The sequence below is a fragment of the Lissotriton vulgaris genome, chromosome 3_1 (genome assembly GCF_964263255.1).
Source record: "Lissotriton vulgaris chromosome 3_1, aLisVul1.2, whole genome shotgun sequence".
Lineage (NCBI taxonomy): Eukaryota > Metazoa > Chordata > Amphibia > Caudata > Salamandridae > Lissotriton > Lissotriton vulgaris.
In genome coordinates, this window is record NC_141689.1 from 197,999,060 (window position 1) to 198,020,854 (window position 21,795).

A 21,795-nucleotide genomic window follows, 5' to 3' on the forward strand; every position below is an offset into this window, starting at 1 on the left:
TAGTTAATTTACTATTCCAACACCTTCCCTACTAACCACGGTGACTGGTGTTGGAATAGTAAATTAAACTATTCCTAAGTCCGCACCCTACAGCGCAAGTCGTGGTAACGACTTGCGTCGTAAAACACGCGTTGTAACGGTACGCGTGGTAATAGCCCGCGTCGTACCGTCATTCATCCGTGTATGTATGGTTGTGCATTCCTTTCTATATTTGCATGTGTGTTTATGGGTACATGGTTTGCAGGCGCTTTCCAGCATGCTTCTCTTTTTATTCTAGATCCGCATGTATGCATGTCTGTGTGCATGCATGTGCAAAAATGTGAGTCACAGAGCCTCACAGGCATAATAGTTGGTTTACTTGTAGCAGCTAAACATGCTATATGTTTTCTTTCAGACATCTTAGGGTGATGCTAAACTGCCTCAAATCTGTATTGTTCTATCCCGTAGAAGGAGAGTTTGGTTCTAAATGTGAAGACAATCTGACTATAATCTAAGCATGGGCGAATTTTGCGAATCTCGCGTTCGCGAATTTTGCGGATTTGCGAACTCGCAATCCGCAAAATCCGCGAATTCTCGCGAATTTGCGGATTTTTTTTTTTTTGTGTTCGCGCGGGTTTCTGCCAGTTCGCGAGTGTTTTGTACAATTTCGCAGCACGCGAACTTACCTGTCGGGTCGCAAGTTTCGCGAACTTGTTGTTTCTACGTGTCCAGCCTGTTTGGGACACTCTTCTTCATCACTGCCACTCTCTGTCACCACTGCCACTCTCTGACGACTCATGCCACCCTCTGGCCCACCCATGCCACCCTCTGTTTCATCACAGCACCCTCTGGTTGTCCAGTCAGTGTACATTATTGTGGCAAAGCAAGCACACCTTCCCTGCCTCAAGTGACCTGAATTAATTTGGGGCTGATTAATGTGTCACAGAATATTTTTTTAGCTGGCACCTGCTTCCTTAGTGCTTCCTGATTAGTGATCTTTTGCACTTGCTAAGTGCTTTCATTGTTGCAAAATTAGTTACAACACCTGCCCTGCCCCAACTGACAATAATGAATTAGGGGCTGATTAATGGATTTGAACTTCCAGCCTGGCTCCTGCTTGTCTCCCTTAGCTGTAATTCAGGACCTTTGTGGCATATGTGTAACTATTCTGAGGTTCAGAGCAGGGTCACATAATAGTTGCAACTGGCAACTGAACTCTGGAGGGGCCCCTCAGGAAGCACTACAGGAAATGGCTACTAATGATGAGCCTGAACTTTTGAACCTGGTAAGTAGTTTCAGTTTTGCTAAGATCGTATTTCTGCAATTTTGCGCTTATTCGCGGGGCGCGAAGTTGTACTGGGAAGCCGCGAACTCACGCGAACAGTGCGAGCAAGCCATAAAATCCGCTGCTCGCGGATTTGCGGATTTTGCGGGAGATTCGCGAATCTCGCGGATTGCGAATTTACCGAAAATCCGCAAAATCCGCGAGCGAAACGGATTTTCCGCCCATGCTTACTATAATCCCACTCAGAGGACCACCTCATCCAAATCTGCCCAAGAAACCACTTCTGGGCTGCACCACCAGCTATCTGCAACTTTGTTGTCTCTTAAAGAGCCTTTTGAGAAACCGCACTCACCGTAACACTGCTGGTGACGAAGTGGTAGACTCGATAAAGGTGCTCGCCGAAGCCCGCGTGCCTTGCGCACAGGACGGCCATCTTCCCTCGTAGGCAAGCTTTACAGAGGGGATATTGCTGCTTGACCAGTTGCCATAAAGTAAGCTGTCCCTTCCCAAATTGCAAAATTGCCTTTTTCTTTCTGGGCGGTCAGCTGTTTTCACAAATTAGACCCGACACTAATACCATATTGAAATCCACCCAATACTCGAGCTATGCCCTCAAGGAACCAACTAAATATATACAGGGCACAAGTCGTAAAAAAAGAAGTGGGGGAATTCGGTCACCGGAAGTGATGTCAAGACAGGAAGTGACGTCACAGAAGGTGCAGAGCTCCTCGTCCCAGAGAGGCCAAAGAGTGAAGTCCAGCTGTTTGGCAGGGGGGATGGCGTCCCCCCCCGTAAAATAAGTGGGGGGACGCCGTCCACCCACGTGGTACCACGACTCGAGCCCTGAATATATACCTGTCGAGGAATACCTTTGCGTTAGGGTATTGGGTGCCTACGAGCCCATCGCGGGCTGCAAAAACTAGCCACCCTCAGAGGAATTTAAGTTTACAATCTGCAAATGATGTTAATGAGGCCCTGTAGCTCGCATAGGTGTTATTGGAAACTGCTATGAGGAGATTCCAGCTGCCTATTTAAACTGGTTATTACCACTTATGAACATTTCCTGCTTTCCTTTGTAATCTCTATCCACTGGTCGGATTTTCCCTTGTTCTGTCACTGGAATAGTATAGCCCAGCATTCGAAAAATCTCATGGTGCAAATAGATCGATTAGAAACCACTTGTAAGAGGTAAACTGGAATGTCCAATCTTTATTCCCAAATCTAGGGATGCGCGCGAGCCAAGCGTCGAATACGTCCCAACAACTGGCCTACTTGTAGTTTACAAGCTTTTTTGCTTTTCCCACTTTTGCATTTGGGCAAAGTTTCTACCTGCAAACTTGCAACATTTACTCTCCAGTGCTGACAGGTGCTGAAACTGGAGGTGCTGTTTCTTTTGAGTTAATTTTAAACCTCAATGGAAAGTTTGGTTTTGACATAAATACTAACATGTATGAAACCTGGTGAACAATGGGTTGAAATGGGGTATTCATGACAAAAATATCAAAACAGTGACAACAAATCTGGTCTGCTCACAACACGCGGAAACAGGTCTTCCCCTTCTTCTCTGTCATGTTATGACATTTTACACATGTAAATTCCATCTGAGACACTAGCACAGGGGAGGAAGGGACACCAGACGAGTCAATTTGGAAAGATTTCCACCATGCATTCCCACAGGGAGTGGTGCCTTGGAGGGGGCGGGGCCATGGCGAGAGGGCGAGGACCTCAAAGCTCCACCTCCAAAAACAAAGATAGGTGGAGCCCTTAACCCTGCATAGTTTAATGTGCCTAGATGGATTTCAGAGCAGAGTCTGCCTGCACAAGATGAAAACCTACAATGTGCAGTGGTCGCCCGTAGCTGCAGTGGTTTGCAGTGTAATAGTCGCCGTTTACCGGATGTACATGTGATAAGTACCAAAACAGTGTCAAGCGGCAGCACCATGGGAGTTGGCTGGTTTGGAACACTGAGGAGACACAGTGTAAACAATTGGCAGCCATTTTGTTTCTGTCTCTTTCTCTGTGGCTCACCTATAATTATTTCCCTCCTGCTTAACTGCTTTGAGTCAGAGCACAAAAGAGATTTTCTCATTCCCTTTATGAAGGTGGCGCGGTTTTTATCTTCCCTCCTTTCCTTGTTTTTTCAGATTTGTGTTTAATTGTAAATTGCTTTAAGAAATCAATGGAATTTATCACTCCTGGGCACGCAGGTGTGAAATGTTTGTCATTAAACAACAATGCATTTCTCACTTTCTGCTTTTTTGTATGCAGTCCATGCCTAAATGTCTTTTGTCCTGTAGAAGAAGTGATTTTCGAGGCTGGCAAGGATTTTTATTCTACAGTTATAATGCGTGTTATTGATGTCGTTATATTCCCAGTTTAGCAACCTCTAGTCGAATGAGATGCATTGCAGGCGGTAGCCTGAAACCTATCCTTTCAGGGGCAGGAAAGGACAGCCAGCAAACCAAGCACTTAGGGGCATATTTACGAGTTCTGTTGCATCTCTGCATATCAGCAGAGATACGCCAGAACAAATGCGTCACACAAAACTACCCTTGCGTCACGGCAGATGTGCCGCATTTACATTGTGGTGCGCGGTGGTGCAAGGTAGGCAGATGCGTGACGCATCTCGTGCAACTCCAGTAATACTCAGGGCCGCCCAATACTTAACATGTGGCGTCAGTCCTTACGCCTGCTTGGAGCAGGCGTAAGGAATTGACGTAGCAGCATCGCGGAAGTGCCTGCGTGAAATCTTGTAGATTTCACACAGGCACTTTTGCGAGGCGCACAGGCGCCGGAACCCCCACCCTGCGTGGGAACGCCCCCATTGTGGCGCTGGGCTTTATAACGTGATGCATCTCCCTGGATGCATCACGTTGTAAATGCCTTGCAGGGATGCTCCATGTTTACGCCGCTGTTGCGTCACGCAAGGCAGCATAAACGTGGCGCAAGGGGCTTGTAAATCTGCCCCATAATATACATTTACTGGTGCAAAGCAATGCGAAAGTATTAGTCCTCAGTGCAAATGGTATTTGGGATCCGAAAGGTGCCCTTTTTTTGGAGCAACTTTGCTCGCTTTGAGTGAAGGGGGAACTACTGCAGCATGACAGTGCACATACCCAAAGTTTTTGATGCAAAGCCTGATCTACTAAGGCCACAAGAGTGGATTTTTCATCAAAAACTGTTGCCTCTTTGAAGCAGGTATAAGAAGGAGAAATATTTTAATTTCTCAGACAAAAAAAAATGAATAGCAAGTATGCAGCAGGCATCCAGTGCATGGGATAATTCGGTGCATGCCTAGAGGTAGGATTTTCTGCTGCAAGGGTCTGCTTTGATACAAATCTTATGCTAGACAACGCACCCTCACCTCTGCGAGGCTGAGCATCGCCTGAGGCAGCCTTTACGAGCAGCACTGCACTGGAAGACAGCAGCCCTAGGCCAATCTAAATAGATATGAGTCTGTGCTAAGGCTTCCCCCTTGCGCAACGCAGCATAGCAAATGAGGCTGTTGCTCTGCGTCGTGTTAAAAATTTAGTAAACCAGACCCTAATTACAAGCGGAAATGACAGGGAGACAAGGACACACAAGATGAAGAAAGTAGTCGAATGTGCACAGCAGACAATAATGCTGGACCAGTAGCGAAAGAAAAAGAATGAGGAAGAAAGAGGAAAGGTACAGAGAAAGAATGAGAAATAGGCACTGAGAAATGTATCGGCATTTGGGTAGATTTATCAATAATCAGATGGCTGAAAGAAATATATGTGATTGGGAATCAGGACTCAGATTTTGCAAAGCGCTAATTTGTGGCTCCTGGCTTCTATAGATGGACTTCAGCCAGAATCCTGTCTTCAGAAGAATACAAATATGGTATTAAGACAATTAATGTTAGCAAATTGAATCGGCTCTGAGCAAATCCTCAGGAGTCAAACATATGGTAAGAGCTTAGATGTAGTAAGAAACAATGGCCATCGGACTTAGAAATTAACATATTTCATCCCGGCGCCTTGAGGCCCTCACGGGTGAATAGCGCGCTTTATAAATCCCTGATTGACTTATTGATTGATCGTATGAGAAACAAGTCAGAGACAAGTCAGAAACAAATCAACTCGCCTGGCGGTGTACTGAAGAGCTTGGTCACGAATACTGAGATTAAAAGAAGATACCTTCTGGTTCGGCCATGCTGGCTGCCGTGAGTTGAAGGTTATGTACTAAAAATTGTGCTCATAGGAAGCACAATCGTCCTGAATATGGCGAACAATCATCCATCAACATTATTCTGGATATCCAGAAACATGTCATCGATAGTTTCCCACCTTGAGAAAAAGCATAAAACGCTTCCTCTTGAAGACAGGAGTAAGTGCCTTCCCTGGAGAGGGAACAGCGACATGTTACATTAGAGGGGAGTGTCCCCATAGGAAAGCATATTTTCCTGTGGAAAATGAAAAACACAAAAATGTGCAAATAGAAATAAAATCCACCAGTTACTTGGGAGAATTTAGAGTACTCATGAGAATGTATAACTCTGTAGATTTACAAGACTTAACCTCAGATTCTTTTTGAAGCACTATAAAAGTCAGAAATGTATTCCAGAAATATGATGATTTTTTTAGGCGTAAATGTCCATGTTTCCAATCTTGGCATTGTGGATTGGGTACTAATGATCATCTATGGGATGCTCTTTTGATAGTATGGAAAGGATTTCAAGATGCCTCTCATTAAGCGTAGTGTGTGTGTTTGTTTTTAAGGGCGGTGGAGCTCATATACCTTAGAGAAAGGTGTCCAACATAGGTCAGAGTAAGATGGATCCATGCGATATAACTGCATTAAAAATGTCAATAAAACAGATGTAAAAAACAGGCTACGGTCGAATTTGTTTTAACGGTGTATTATTAGCACTTCTGTATTAGCTATATAAGAGATTAAGTGGGGGTTGTGAATTGTAAAAAAACGTTTAGTCCAATACATGCCTTTAGTGCAGGCACTGGATTGTAAACCTTAATAGACATTGAAAAGGAAACTGATGCACAAAGTACGAAAAGGCAGTATTGATACTACCCTGCCCAAGCACTAATGTGAAACAGCGACACAATGGTTGTCTTTTGGAACATTTCGACTTAAGCATGAAGGTCACACATGTATTTCTGGAGGAGAGTAGTTACAAAAAAACCAACAGAGGTCAACTCATCACCTGGACTGGATGTAACACAACTTTCTCAACACCTCTGCCCAAAAGGGCATTTAAATTAAAACTGAGGGTAGTACCAGACCCTCTTTTGGTGCTAATTGATACAGGAAAATTGAGCAGAACCCAGTTTATGCTCAGCCTATAAATGATTATTTTTGTGCGGGCATTACTAGAAGCACCACCTAGTCATCAGACACGAACACAGCTGGACTTCCTCCGCGGCATTTACTACGCGGCAGCCCGGATGTACAAGAGCGCGCAAAATAGAAAGCTAATTGCACAGTAAGTCACAGGGAACCTCTGTCAATAGTGAAAATAAATGGAAACCATAGCCTAGTGCAATTTGTCTCTCCACGGCTTGATTAGTTCATCACATAATCATTTCGCGATTCCACTCTCGCGGTCACTCGCCTGCTATTTCTGAACTTCAGATGGATTGACACACTGCGCTCACCTGTCAGCTCATGTTGAGATGTACTGTACTTTTGCAAAGCAGAGGAGAAGCAGAGCTGTGCAGTGACTCATAAAAACACCAGAAATATACCTGCACCCTTGTCAGGATGCATAACATCCAACAAGACCTGTGCTCCCTCCGCGACACCGCGCGGAAGTGTAACTCACAGTCTTTGACAGGAAGAAGCGAGGACATGTCAGCCTCTGCTATTTGTAGAAACGTGGTCCTAAAATTTGGTGTCAACTTCATACCATGTAACTCGCACATACCTACCCAGTAGCAAATACAAAAGCGAAATGACTTAGCCTGGTGGTGTTTTTTTGTCTCAACCTTGCCTTAGTTCTGTGACAAGCGGCAACAAAAAGGTGTGCAACGACAGCCCGAATCATCTTCAAAGCAACACCATGCATTGAAAAGTGATACCACTCAAGTGTCATTTATGCTCTGAGCACTTTAATTAATCGACCTGCAAACCTAGGCCCAGGTTTGCTAACAATGTGTGACAGGATTGTGTCACTTTTTTTTAACACAGCCCCAACACAAAATGTATTTCTGGATGTACTAAGCTACACAAATCCTGATTTGCGTGTTTAGTAGACTAAAGTAATGTGACGTATCCTTCATGAGTTTCACTTTTTAATCATCAGGTTGGCATGGAAGAATTTAAGGTAGAGCAAATTAGTGTGAACGTGAAATTTCATGACATAGAGGGGCGTATTTACAAAGAAGTGGCGGAGGGTGTCGTTAGCCTCCTTGGCTTAAAGGCATGCTCTGCCACTTCTAAAATGCAGGGCTGCGCCGTATTTACAAGAACATGGTTCAGCATAGCGTTTTCCCCTAAGCTGGTGCTAAGTTTAGCAGCCTAGCGCCAATGCAGGCACCCTGGCACTATAGTGCAAGGTTGTCTGCGTTCAGAGGAAGACTATTTTTGTACAGGAAAGCCCCCCTTCCTGCACATAAACAGTCTGTAACAGTCTGTAACTTCTATGTGTGCTGCTTAATGCAGCACACGCAGAAGTTGCAAAACGGGATTTAAAAAAAAATATTCTTTATGTGCAGGAAGTGGAACCTTCCTGTACATAAACAATCATTGGCCTTTTGCTGTTTTCATGTGTACTGCACAATGCAGCACACAGGAAAACAGCAAAAACAAGGAGAAATTAACATTTCTCCTCGAGGCGCCAGGGCAAGACCAAGTTTTCCCTGGTCTTAATTCTGACTAAGCATGGGCAAATTTTGCGATTTGGCAATTCGCGAATTTTGCGGATTGCCAATTCGCAAAATTCACGAATTCGCACGAATTTGCGGATTTTTTTATTTTTGCGTGTTTGTGGGTGTTCGCGAGGCGCTTTGCGTGTTTGCGGGTGTTCGCGAGGCGCTTTGCAATTTCGCAGGGGGGGGGGTTTTGCCTGCTTAATCACTGCCACCCTCTTGTTTTTTATGCCCATCTGCCCTCTGTACCACTTGTTTCTGTGCCCTTCTGCCCTCTGCCCCACTCATTTTTTGTCCCCTTCTGCCCTCTGTCCCACTTTTGTGCCCTTCTGCCCTCAGCCCCACTTAGAATGGCGATTATGAAAAGGGGGTGGTGATGAACAGAGTGTCTGAATTAAGCAGACCACTCTTACCCAGTCCAAAGATCAGGGCTTGATCCATCACCGTTATTTATCTAACTGCACCATCCCAGTTCAGAACCTGGCTATATGCAAATCAGTCTGTCCCTGGCCCAGTGCATCATGGGAACAGGGCAGACTAAACTACCAAGCCAATTCTTCACCAGAAAGGAGACAAGCTACCGGGGACCGGTTTCTGGCATTTCAGCCGTCGTCGGCCCGGCTTGCTTGAATCCTGATGGTGCAGTGAGAAAGGGACTCATGTGTGAGTACACTTAGAATGGCGCCGGCAAGCTGCCAGCACCATTCTAAAATAGCTAGAAATAGCTTCAACAGGAAGCACTAATAGATAAAGTAAAGCAGGTGCTCCAGTTGAAGGTCAAATTAAGTTACACAATCATTAATCACCCCAAGTTTGGGGGTGAATAATGATTGTGTAACTGAATTTGAGCAGCACCTGCTTTACTTTATCTATTAGAGCTTCCTGTTGAAGATGACTTTTGTAACTATTTTAGAATGGCTCTGGCAGCTTGCTGGCGCCATTCTAAAAAAATTACAAAAGTCAGCTTGAACTTTTGACACAATCCCCGTTCGCGGATTTCCGTTCGCGGATTTTGCGGGGAATTCGCGAATCTCGCGGATTGCGAATTTACCGAAAATCCGCGAAATCCGCGAGCGGAACAGATTTTCCGCCCATGCTTAATTCTGACGCAGCCTACAATTTACACCTCCCTTGTAAATAGGTGGCAGCGTCAGAATCAATGAATGTTGGGGAGGGACGCCCACAGCAACACCCATTGCACACCCCTTTCACGATAAAAATAGCGTGAAAGGGGTCCTTTAATGTTGACTTGTAAACAGGGCGAGGCCCCTATCACCATCACAGCGTCACTGAAAGTGCCCCAGAAGGTTCCTTTATCAAGTCTCTGCTGTAACCTGTGCTGCATCTGTAGGCAGATGAGACTACAGACCAGGAAAGGATTCAGAATGTTTCTCCATGTTTGCTGTGGCTGCTGGATCACAGTGCCGCAGACAATTCTTAAGTATTATCACCAAGTTCTAAGATGAATAGAGGTAACACATCTATCACTGGTACCTGTGTGTCCTGTCTTCATCCCACCAGCTAGTCTTTCAAAACCCTGAGCATCTAACTCAAGAAGGGAAATTGGCATTTAGTAGAAACTGAACTGAGTTTCTGAGAAAAGGCAGATTTTATCACAATATTAGCATAAAGCAAAAAAAAAAGTCCATCTTCTCTGGTTGGTGGGAGGCATATCTATTGAGTTCTGCTGGAAAACCACGCGCCACCGAAGGGTATCACAGTTCACAATAACACAACAACACCCATTAACACCTATTGGATTGACAATGGATTCCCATTAGCAACTGTAAAGTTGTGAATCCTAGAACCCACTTTGGGTTGTGTAATGTGTGAAAACGCTCATCCATTTGCATTCAATAATGTCAGGTAACTAAGAAACACTGTTTGTTGAGTACATGTAGGCAGCCTTGTGGGAATGCAATTAGGATAAAAATAACTTTTTGAAATGTGAAGCTTATATAAGCATGCTGCAAACTGCAGTATCCAGGGCACAACAGCTTGGAGTAAAGTTTGGGGACCTCATCCACATATATTATTATTAATATATCTGCACACAGTGTGCAATCTGTGCTCCATCCAGATGTGTGAAAGTAGACCTGGTGGCATTTGTGAATTTTACTTTGCAACCTTCTTAAAGGTTGAAATGTTTTAAGAAAAGTGATTAACGAGAAAATGCTGCTGAGGTGGTTTTTGTGCAGAAACTTCCCCGCAAAAACAATCTTGAAGTGGGTGACATATTGCAAAAAATGTACAGAAAGTTGTATCCTCCCCCAAAAAGTTTTATGACAATTTTTCATTTGATGTGTGGTAAGCAATGATTTAGAAACCAGAGCTGTGCTGTTTGCAGAGCTCCATTGAAAGGCTCCTGTTTCTCTGTTTATGGTGCCATTGTGGTCACCTAGGTTTCTAACGGGGAACAGCCATGACAACGCGGGGATTACAACGAAAGTCGTTACAACGACTTTCGCTGGAGGGCGCTGTTGGAGAGGGAATAGTTTAATTTTCTATCCAACACCTTCCCTACTGTCAACGTGGGCTGGAGTTGGAATAGAAAATTAAACTATTCCACTATCCAGCGCCCGCCAGCGAAAGTCGTTGTAACGACTTTTGTTGTAATCCCCGCGTTGTAATGGCATGCGGGGTAAAAGCCCGCGTTGTAATGCCATACAACCGTTTCTAACTCTATACATGGTCAACCATAGACTGTCATGGTTGCGTTGTGTTTGCAATCATAGTATTGATGAGCTAAGACCACGAGAAGAAAGAAAGAGAGTCACACCCGGAAACAGCTGATGACAGATGAAATCATTATGCTAACAATACAAATATTTACAGAAGCAGTAAATCAATGGCTTTGTACTAAAACCCAAAAAGAAACATGACTAGGCAACTAGTGACACAATGATCAACTGGTTAGTGTGCATTTTATCCAGCTAAAAACAAAAAAACAATGCATGGCCCACCTGAATTCAAAGGTGTGGTTTAATCTTACAAAGAGATACTGCACTTGCATTAACCGACAGACTCGTATTTATCCACTGGCACGGATTACTGGCACTAAGCAGGTCATTTTAATTTCTGCCCTTGACTCACTAACACAACTGAACAATTATGGATTAGTGGCTGGGTTAATTTTGCTCAACACCACTTATTCCTATCTTTCCTCAAATCAGTGGCTCCAGGGAACAGGAGAAAAATGGTCCACTAGCGTTCCCAGAATTTCTCTGTAAAAACAGAGGATACAAGAAGAATAGGTATTGTCCCCGAGCACAATTTCACAGATGACAGTATTTTGTAAAGAAAAAAGAAGAAAAGCCAAATCAAAATCTTTGCTTTCAAAAGTTCTTTAGCAGTCTTTTTTATTTTCTTTTTCTTTTTTCTTCAAATGGTTAGAAGTTCATCATTCCATATTTCATAAGTCATACAGTACAAAACGAGCGTAGATAAAAAAAAATGTCAACACGTGTTTCGTCACGGGAACAGTCACCCAATAACTTCTTCAGGGCTATAGAAAGAATTCTGTTATAGATATATCAATGTCGTTCCAGATTATTTTCAACTTCTTATGGTTTTAAGAATACTCAAAAGGGCTCCATAAATCAAGGTTTACACATGACGAATTTGACGTGAAGAGAATGGGAGCACTCTCCCGATATAAAAAACTTGTATTCCTTCTGTGAAAACCTTGATTTATGGAGCCCTTTTGAGTATTCTTAAAACCATAAGAAGTTGAAAATAATCTGGAACGACATTGATATATCAATAACAGAATTATTTCTATAGCCCTGAAGAAGTCATTGGGTGACTGTTCCCGTGACGAAACACGTGTTGGCATTGTTTTTTGGCTACGCTTGTTTTGTACTGTATGACTTATGAAATATGAAATGATGAACTTCTAACCATTTGAAGAAAAAAGAAAAAGAAAATAAAAAAGACTGCTAAAGAACTTTTGAAAGCAAAGATTTTGATTTGGCTTTTCTTCTTTTTTCTTTACAAAATACTGTCATCTGTGAAATTGTGCTCGGGGACAATACCTATTCTTCACTAACACAACTGATTGGTATGAACCCAATGAGATTATATCTTAACATCAGTTCACTATGGTATCTCACTGAAATTAACCCAGTACCAGATACCACTGGTGTAATCCAACTGAGGCATTGCAAGTAGTAACCCACTGATTTATCTTACTATCATTAATCAGCTAGAATTCATGATATAAGTAACCCACTGAAACATCTCATTAGCATTAACCAGTCAAATGTTTATCCACTGATCTTAGAAAAAATAAACGACTGAGATGCTTTATTTAAAACTTTGAAACTCTAAGTTGTTATATGGTTTTTATCTACCTGTCAGTCTCACAATGAGCAATGTTTATCCTTATTCTATAGTGCCAAGGAACATTAATATATGTCCTCTTTAGAAATATTCATAGCATGCCATCGCTGTAAACCTGTACAGATACCTCCCTGACATGTATCCTGCCCTAAAGAGCAAATGAATTGATCAGAAATAATCTCAAGTTGCAACATTTCAAAAAGGTCTACAGAGTCGTCAATATTAATCTTTGAAAAAGGTTTCATCAAAGAAATGTAAGGCTAGAAAAAAAGTTGTTTTGAAGGCAAGCAATAACGTGTGTGACCTTGGCGGCAAGAGCTGGTGTCGAAACTACTAGCAGCGCAGGGAGGAAAGGGTGGGCGTATCCGAGGCCATTAAACAATGTCCTTGAGTGCGAGGGATTTCTACTACTGTGCCCCTTCTCTGTTTTAATACCATTGGTTTGCAGCCAAGGCACATCGCAGTAATGTCGGTGGCCATGCTTCATCCTTGAGTGGGTCCAACAGTCGTCGAGTGTAGACGTGGCTACCGCGTATGTGCTGGAATGTGGATAAGCTACACTATGAGTTTAGCATTCTCCATTGAAATCTATGGGGTATCTTTTAGAGGGTCAAAAGATTCATAAAAACTGCATATAGAAAGCCGTATTCATTAACTTTGGAGTTTTGTAGCAGACCAGGCAAATCATCAGCTAATTCATAGTGTTTGCATGTACATTGTGAGGTGGTTACTTCAGCGTGACATACTTAAAGTCTAGGGAGCATTTGCTACTCCATAGGCTGGACCACTGGAATTATGAGGCACAGGAGGACCAAATTATGCGGCAGGGTTGAGTTAATTATGTAGCGTAGAAAACAAAGTATGCTTTCAGTATAGGCAATTTAAGGATAATGATATGGTACATTCTGTACATAATCATCAGCATTTTGTGATACTGTAATACGCATTGGTTCAAAGTAGATCCCAATGTTAAAGAAATAGAAACGTCTATTGAGAATTAAAGCTAGACACAGTAGATACCATTCAAAATATAATTTGCTGAAACAATTTATAATTTTGACTTGGAGTGAAGCACTAAAATGCCATTTGATGAAAACTGTACCAGCTAACTTCTGAAGTACATTTTCTGTAAAAGGTTGGACATTTCTGCACTCAGCAGAAAACACGCCTGCACATGCACACATTTTGTAATAAAAAGTATCCTACTTTTATTCTGAACATTCAAAATATGTTTTAAAAGATAACTGCAGTTGAGAGTGCATTTTACCTTTGTACTGTAGGGCTTCTAGAAATTCTCCTGAACAATAGGAATTGGGCACACAGAACAGCATTGCTCAAGTTTCTTAGATACCTTTCTAACTACCATGTATTTTAGGATTCAAGAGAATGTTTATTTTTTTGTAAACTTTGAGTGTTCTTTTGGATTACTCATGATTTGAGCCCACAACAGAGTTAGAAAAATATAGTAATTTTTTATAAATAAAATAAAAACAAAATTATAAAAACTCAATCAGTAAAACTGGGGATATTGAATTTTAAAGTTTATAAAGAAAATAGGTCCAAAAGGCATAAAGCACCAACTGTCGATACCTGGTCACGCTGGACCATTCAGGCCGACCACGATGGAGTGTGGGTCGACTACCGGGACCCACTCAGGGCCGCTGAGCAAAAGTACCTTCAATCCTGGTTTGAGAAGTGTTGTGTGAATCCACGTCAAAGATGAGTCACGCAGCTGAGGCAATACATCAGTTCTGAGATGCGGCGTGGCTGCCGTGCAAGGTTCTGTGGTGCTGACATCGAGGATCCCATAGACGGGGCTGGTGATGCCTAGTCCGGTTATCGATGATGCAGCATGCAGTTGGAGAAATGCATCGGTTCCGAGGCTGTGATGCGGAGTCTGTCGTCGTTGTTGAGGCTGCTGTCAATGAGAGATGCAGGGTCTGTGCTTTGGAAGTCTCGCACAGTGGCAGTTCCGAAGGTGACGTGGGCTGCGACAGCGATCCAAGTTTTTGTGACGGGTCCAATCCACTCAGTATCAGGAATGCGAAGTTCTAATCAAGTTTACCCCATCCAGCAGAGTAGATGTCTTGGTTCCACTGGATCCACAGGTTGGTAGAGCACCTTAGGCCCACTTCCAAGGCCTCCGGACTGTGGTGCCATCATTGGCAGGGTAGACTCACAGATAGCAGGGTCCAGGTGCAGATGCAAGGTTGTTGGAAGCCTATTGTGTCCCTGAGGCTTCAGATCAGGAGGCCAGTCAACTAGGCCTTATTATCACTCTGGGTTCAGGGTTCAAGAGATTCAGGTCCAGTCCTTCTCACCCAGGCAAGAGGGCAGTTGGCAGCTGGTCAGCACAGCAAAGCAGGAGTTCAACAGAGTGCCAGTTCTCCAATAGCATAGCAGGCCTTCCTCCTGGAAGAGTATCCACAGATCCATAAGTGTTCTGAAGTGGTGGTGTCTGCAGTTCATCTTTTATACCCTGGTGCCCAAGTTCTGGAAGTTAGGAGAAGCTCTTAGACAGTGACTTTGAAGTGCATGGAATACCCTGAATCTCCTGCCTCCCCTGCCGTGGCGCCAAGCTGGCTGGAGTGACAATATAGGGTTGTTAAGCCTTTTGTGTAGAGACAGCACACATTCTATTCAGGTGTAAGTGAGGCTCTGTCTCCAATCCTGCCAATGATGGCCCATCCAGTCCTTGGACTGCTCCACACTGTGGCACTTCTGGAGCACAGGAATGCAACATATTTAAAATAATATGTTGCATTCCTGTGCTTCCCCCTGCACTGGAGCACAAACTGCAGCCATTCGTGGCGCAGGCACCATTGCACCATGGTGCAAGGATGCCTGCGTCATGGGGGAGATTGTTTTTGTGCAGGAAGGAGCACCTTCCTGCACAAAAACAATTACTACAGGCATTTCCTCTTTCAATGCGTGCTGTAGAATGCAGCATGCTTTGAAAGAGGACAAAACTAGGAGAAATGAAAACATTTCTCCTCGTTGCGCCTTGCTTCGCCTCCCCCGGGGAGGCATACCAATGGCACGCATTTCCAGATTTACGATTTCTCGTAAATCTGGAAATGTGTCTCATTTCAAGGGTGTTGCATGGAAACTTCCACTGAAACACCCATGGAACGCCCCTTCCACGCAAAGTGCTGTGTGTGAAGGGGCCATATTTACAAGGAGAGGAAAAGTCACGCTGGGTGGCTTTTCCTCTCCTCGTAAATATGGAGAAGTGAAATGGGCCTCCAGTACGTCACAAAATGTGTTGTACTGGTGGCGCAGGGGGCTTGTAAATCTGCCCCAGAATGAGAGACAGTGGAATCAGCCAGTGAATACTCAGAGGCACTGTGCAGGCAATGCTGACCCTCCACAACATTTCAGTTAATGCCCCCTGAATCCAATGTTTACTCTGACAGCTAGGATAACAGCTTTTAATACTCACCGTCCTCTTCATCATCCAGAATGCACACGCTGATTGCCTGGCACCGCTAAATATGGACCCTAACTATTCCCACATACTATGCCATTTTCTCACATCTACCACCATGCAAAAACTGAATAACTTGGCAACACCAAACTCCCAGTACCTTCTATCCAGCCAATGCAATGCATGCTGGAAGTCTTCCATTCCCCTGTCTCTAGCTTTCCTCCATCCTGCATGTGCACACCCACCGCAGTACTGCAATCTTTCACTTTCAGCTCCATATTTACTCACCTAGTCATCCCATCGAAGACCTGTTCACTGAGCCCTCCACGCAACATCTGCGGTTCTATGATCACTGAGAGACGAGTGCGTATTGTATACACTCACCTACCTCCGCTGCGACATGGCTTGCAAGCCTCCAGGAGACCATGCAGCCAGGCACCCTCAGGGGGCTGAGGTTGTGTGTTGATGCATATCCTGGGTCAGTGTGGCACAACTGAGAGAGCCCTCAAGCACTAGGAGTGCGAAGCAGAGACAGATGTGCCCATGGGACTTCCGTTAACATGGCCCGACGCGCCATGATATGGCGTAACATGGCATAGCACATAAACAAAGATGTTGCTTCATATGGGCCGGTATCAATGAAAGAATTACATTTAAATCCCTGTGTCTAATATTTAAAGCCCTACATGGAAAAGGACCTGTCTCTTTCCAGAAAAAATTTGAATGGTAGGTTCCGGGCAGAACGCTCCACTCCTCGGGAGGCAAGTTAATAAAAGTCCCTCGTTTTAAAAAAGTTAGAGCTGGTGGCAGATCATTTGGGGTGGCTGCGGCCAGGCTGCGGAACACTTTACCTACTGAACTGAGACAACACAAGGATCTTCTTGTGTTCAGAAAGAACCTTAAAACTTGGTTATTCCCTAAGAACTAGGCCTGTGCGTTAGCCCCTCTTTGTGTTGACATGGTCCCTGAGTTACTAGCGCCAAGATGCCTGTCAGGTGGTAGTGCGCTCTATAAATTGTATAAATAAATAAATAAATCAATGTGAAATCATCCCTGTGCTTACAACAAGATCCTCCTAAACTAAACGAAAATGCTCCTGATGAGTTAGACTGACGCGTCCTTGTCTTCTGGAGTGGAGTCCCTTGCCTTGGCATCTACCGTTTTCGGGCAGTCACACCAAGCTTCTTTTTGGACATCACTGCCAACTCTGTGAGGCAGAACTCCTGCGGGCTCTGTGTCTCTGGACCGCAGTCTAGAATAGGCTATTCCTGGTCTTCACTTGTTCCTACGGGGTGTCCTAAAGGTTTAAGTTCTTGGATATTAATTTCCAAATGGGAGAGTCCGGCATGTGGACAAAGAAAGCATTGAAGGTGTCACTGCACTCTTCCCAGACCCTGGGACTGTCTGAGGGATGAAGGCCGAGCCTAGGCCAATTAGAAGGGGGGGGCGTTCGAGGCCTCTAAAACACTCAACACATTGAGTTTTGGGGTGATTTGTGGGCATCAGTGGGAGCTGCAGCTGTTTCAGAGGGGCCGCCACAGGTAAGAGTATGTTGCAAAAGGTTATAATATGGATGTTAATTTGCCTCATTTCCTATCGGCTCCCGTAGCCAACTTCCAGTGACATTAGTGTCGCGCGGCAGCATGTGCCTTGACATATTGCTGCCCCTGTGACCAGAGGGTGGCGCGAGAGCCCACGCCTGCGCAGGGTGACTGGCGCGTGGCAGAGCTGAGGATGATGGCGCCAGAGTGGCCGGACCGGCCTTCATCTGACCAGCACCCTTGAGTGGCCCCGCGGTGCCCGGGCAGGCTTGTCTGACCTGTCATTCTGTGACGCGGACACGCACGTGCAGGCAGCCTTGCTGGGGCGCCAGACGTGTATCTGCGCCTGCTCTGAGAAGCGCCTGCTCTAAGCTGGAGGCTGTAAGCCTGCACGCTCCGCCGACACACCAAAGGAGACAACACAACCAGACACGGCCCAGAGAAGGGAGAACCAAGAGGGAGGGCGGTGTGAAACCTTAGCGTGCCAGCGGGGGATCGATGCGTTATTGAATGGCTATCTGTAAAAAGGTATACATTAAAGAGCACAACTTAAGCACTGCTCTCCATAGGCTTATGAAACCAATTGTGTTAATCCGCGAGAACACCACAACGCTAATGCACGTATATGCTACTGAGCCGCGCAACTACACGCTGGGGACAGCCTGGCGCGCAGATTAAAAGCTCTGATCTCCCCGCCCCCAAACAACTTTCAAAGGTGTTCTACCTGTCTTTGTACACAGGCCCCTGTGTGTCTTCGGTTTACCCTGCCTCTGTGCAGAATTCTGTGTGTCTTCGAAACAACCTGCCTCTGTGCAAAGAGTTCTGTGTGTCTTCGGTTTACCCTGCCTCTGTGCAAAGAATCCTGTGTGTCTTCGAAACAACCTGCCTCTGTGCAGAGTACTGTGTGTCTTCGGTTAAACCTGCCTCTGTGCAGAGTACTGTGTGTCTTCGGTTAAACCTGCCTCTGTGCAGAGTACTTTAAGTCTTCGGTTGAACCTGCCTCTGTGCAAAGAGTGCTGTGTGTCTTCGGTTGGACCTGCCTATGTGCAAAGAGTGCTGTGTGTCTTCGGTTGAACCTGCCTCTGTGCAAAGAGTGCTGTGTGTCTTCGGTTGAACCTGCCTCTGTACAAAGAGTTCTGTGTGTCTTCGGTTGAACCTGCCTCTGTGCAAAGAGTGCTGTGGGTCTTCGGTTGAACCTGCCTCTGTACAAAGAGTTCTGTGTGTCTTCGGTTGAACCTGCCTCTGTGCAAAGAGTTCTGTGTGTCTTCGGCTGAACCTGCCTCTGTACAAAGAGTTCTGTGTGTCTTCAGTTGAACCTGTCTCTGTGCAAAGAGTGCTGTGTGTCTTCGGTTGAACCTGCCTCTGTGCAAAGAGTGCTGTGTGTCTTCGGTTGAACCTGCTTCTGTGCAAAGAGTGCTGTGTGTCTTCGGTTGAACCTGCCTCTGTGCAAAGAGTGCTGTGTGTCTTCGGTTGAACCTGCCTCTGTGCAGAGTGCTGTGTGTCTTCGGTTTGCCTTGCCTCTGTGTAAATCTGTATTCGTAAAGTGCAAACTACTCACTCTTACGGGTCTCAAGGCACTGGGGGCCCTCGTGGAAATTAAGTGAGCTATTGCATAGAGTCTCATGGTGCTGAGCTGAGCTGCCTTCAAAACCAGGGATCGAATAGTGAACCCTGTGCTCCGAAGTCAGTTGCTCTGACCGCTGCACCACACCATCCATGGAAAGAGTGCTGTGTGTCTTCGGTTCAACGTGCCTCTATGCAGAGATTCTTGTGTGTCTTCGGTTTACCCTGCCTCTGTGCAAAGAGTCCTGTGTGTCTTTGGTGTAACCCGCCTCTGTACAAAGAGTCCTGTGTGTCTTCGGTTTAGCTCTTAGTCTTACAAAACCATCTGCGTGGCTTCCAGCCACACTGGTGCTCAATTTGGGACAGTGTGCCCTTATGTATCTGGCAGCGAATTCGCTCTGGCCGATCGTGGGTCTTTACTTTTCAGTGCATTTTTTATTTAATTTTCACGAAAGAGCTGGAAGTGTTTTCTAAAAAAAATATAAAAAGTAAAATTTAAATTAAAACAAAAAGTAAATAGATATAATGTATAAACTGCCCATCAGCTAATGAATTTACTAAACTGGATTGATATGAACCATAAAATGTATATTTGTATTTAGTGATATATCTTAGAGAAATCCAAACATAAACTGGTGCGTGTCTTGCTCCTCATCAGTGTCAGGGCATCACTTCTCTCTTCCAGGAATGGCGATGCCACTACCTCCTTCCGTGCACACGACTCTATACGCTGGTGCACTAATGTCGTGCAATGTTAATGCACACTTATGAAAAACTGTAGGACGCAAATGCCAAAGAGGACCGCCAGGAGTCTGACTCTACAGAAGCAGCCGCCATTTTCTTTACTTACACAGCTTTAGGGATGAAATCTCTCAGCCTTGAACTAGGGGTGAAGTGCAAAGTGCACTGTATCTTATCCAAAGGTGCCTCTTTCACTCACAGTTCTAGCTGTACCCTCAATCAATCTTCAGTTCTTGTTAGGATCCATATTTAGTTCTCTTTCCAATTTGTCGATTATTTTTTTTTCTAATTCGCCAATGTAGACATAGTGCAGGACCATACATCAGGTGGTGGGAGGGTGACCACCCCTCCAGCACACTGCGGATGCTTTTTCCAGTCCTAGAATATTCTGTGTTCCCTAAAACATTCTTCATGTTGTAGCCCTGTTTTGCCCCTTTAAACTAATTAGCGTATGGCTGGCAATCTCCAGGCTGGAGAGAGTGTCTGCAGTGTCCTGGATTGAGGTCGTCCCCCTGAGTGGTTGACAGGCCTTGCTTCTTTCCAAGCCACATATTGATTACTTTTATGTTTTTGTACAGATACTGTGGCCAAAGGCCCCGACCAACGACTGCAGCAATGGCCCAATTTACCCTATTAAAATTAAGATTTTCCATTTTATAATAGCTTAGACTTTTACATCACTGGACACTATAAAGCTATGTATTATGGAGCTAGGGGAGCAAAGATGTATCCCAGGTGCTCACTTTCACACCTGCCGGCTATTACATTCCTCTGTTATATGCCATGCAAATAGGTGACTCGGCATGGGCACAGGTAATGGTAGTGGGCCAGGAAGGAGAAGGCAGGAAGCAGCCATGATCTGAATTTACCTCAAGGCCTGGTTGGAGCAAACTCGAATAACCTGCACTTTGATGCAGTTTACATGAGGTGTGCATGTAAAGCACACTGAAGCTCCATGTTGATGAGGTATTGATCTACAACAACCAAAGTAGGGGAGGAGTACATCAAGCCACCACAGAGGTGGATTACGTGGATATGTGGACACCACAGCCGCTGGGACCCACCATTCTATCTCTACACACATCAGCACTGTGCCAGGAGGTGCCACAACCATTCTATACAGATGTGGCGCAGCACCCTGAGCTGCCGACTCAGTCGCTGCAGATCTGGGTTTGAGTCTCAGCGTCGGCGCAACCTCCTGTGATTCTGGGCAAATCACTTAATCTCCTCAAGCCCATGGACAGCGCCTGGATACCCTCGCCGGTGATAAGCGGCGCTATATAAATCTAAAAACTAAAATTTAAGGATTTAGAAGAGGCCTCCAGGCGGAAACACGGGCCCACTTATAAATGTGCAGAACGCAATTCCACATGGGAGTTTCTTTCGCGGGAACTCCAGTCAGCACGACTTGAAATCGGGGTATTACAAAACACAGGAGTGTTGAAGAAGAGTTATAAAACGGCGAGCTGTTTTATGTAATAGGATTCAGATTGAGGGAATGGTTAAATTCAGAAATTCTACAATTCACAGCTCAGATACTTGACGCGCACTGTGACTGGCCATATGAAGCCCCCGTCGCTGCACGTCATTTAGAAAGCAATACACCCAGAGTGTGTTGTATGTGTGTGTTCACATCATGGCTGAGCCAGATTACGTTTTACGTAAATATTTCCCGCTCGCCTCTATCGCCCTGGTTCAGACACCAGTTACCTGTTCACTATTAATAATGTCACTGGACTGATATCACCAGATCTGATCCGCCTGTTATCTCTACGTCATGGCTTTTCAATCAGGCCATTAGTGCTACGAGGCCAAACAGACAATATGGCTTCAAGGCATTATTTTCCGTTCACCTGAGATGAAAACATTCAAATAACTTTTTAATCTGTCCTATCACATATATGTCTCCAGTGCCCCACCATCAGGAGAAAATCATATTATCGGAAAATCCGGTCAACGAAAGAAGGAAAAAAGCAACACCAGTCGAAGAACTGGCGAAAATTTGCAACGCGTTATTGCCAAATTTCACCCGGAAAACTACATCAAAGACATTTATGGCCTTATGTATGA

At 44.8% G+C, this 21,795-nt stretch overlaps 1 protein-coding gene across 12 annotated transcripts in view; it reads right to left on the bottom strand.

Moving 5' to 3' along the window:
• The window catches only part of CELF4 (CUGBP Elav-like family member 4), a 1,334,281-nt gene that overhangs the window by 558,610 nt on the left and 753,876 nt on the right, over nucleotides 1-21,795 (bottom strand). The gene's annotated exons all lie outside the window — the stretch shown is intronic.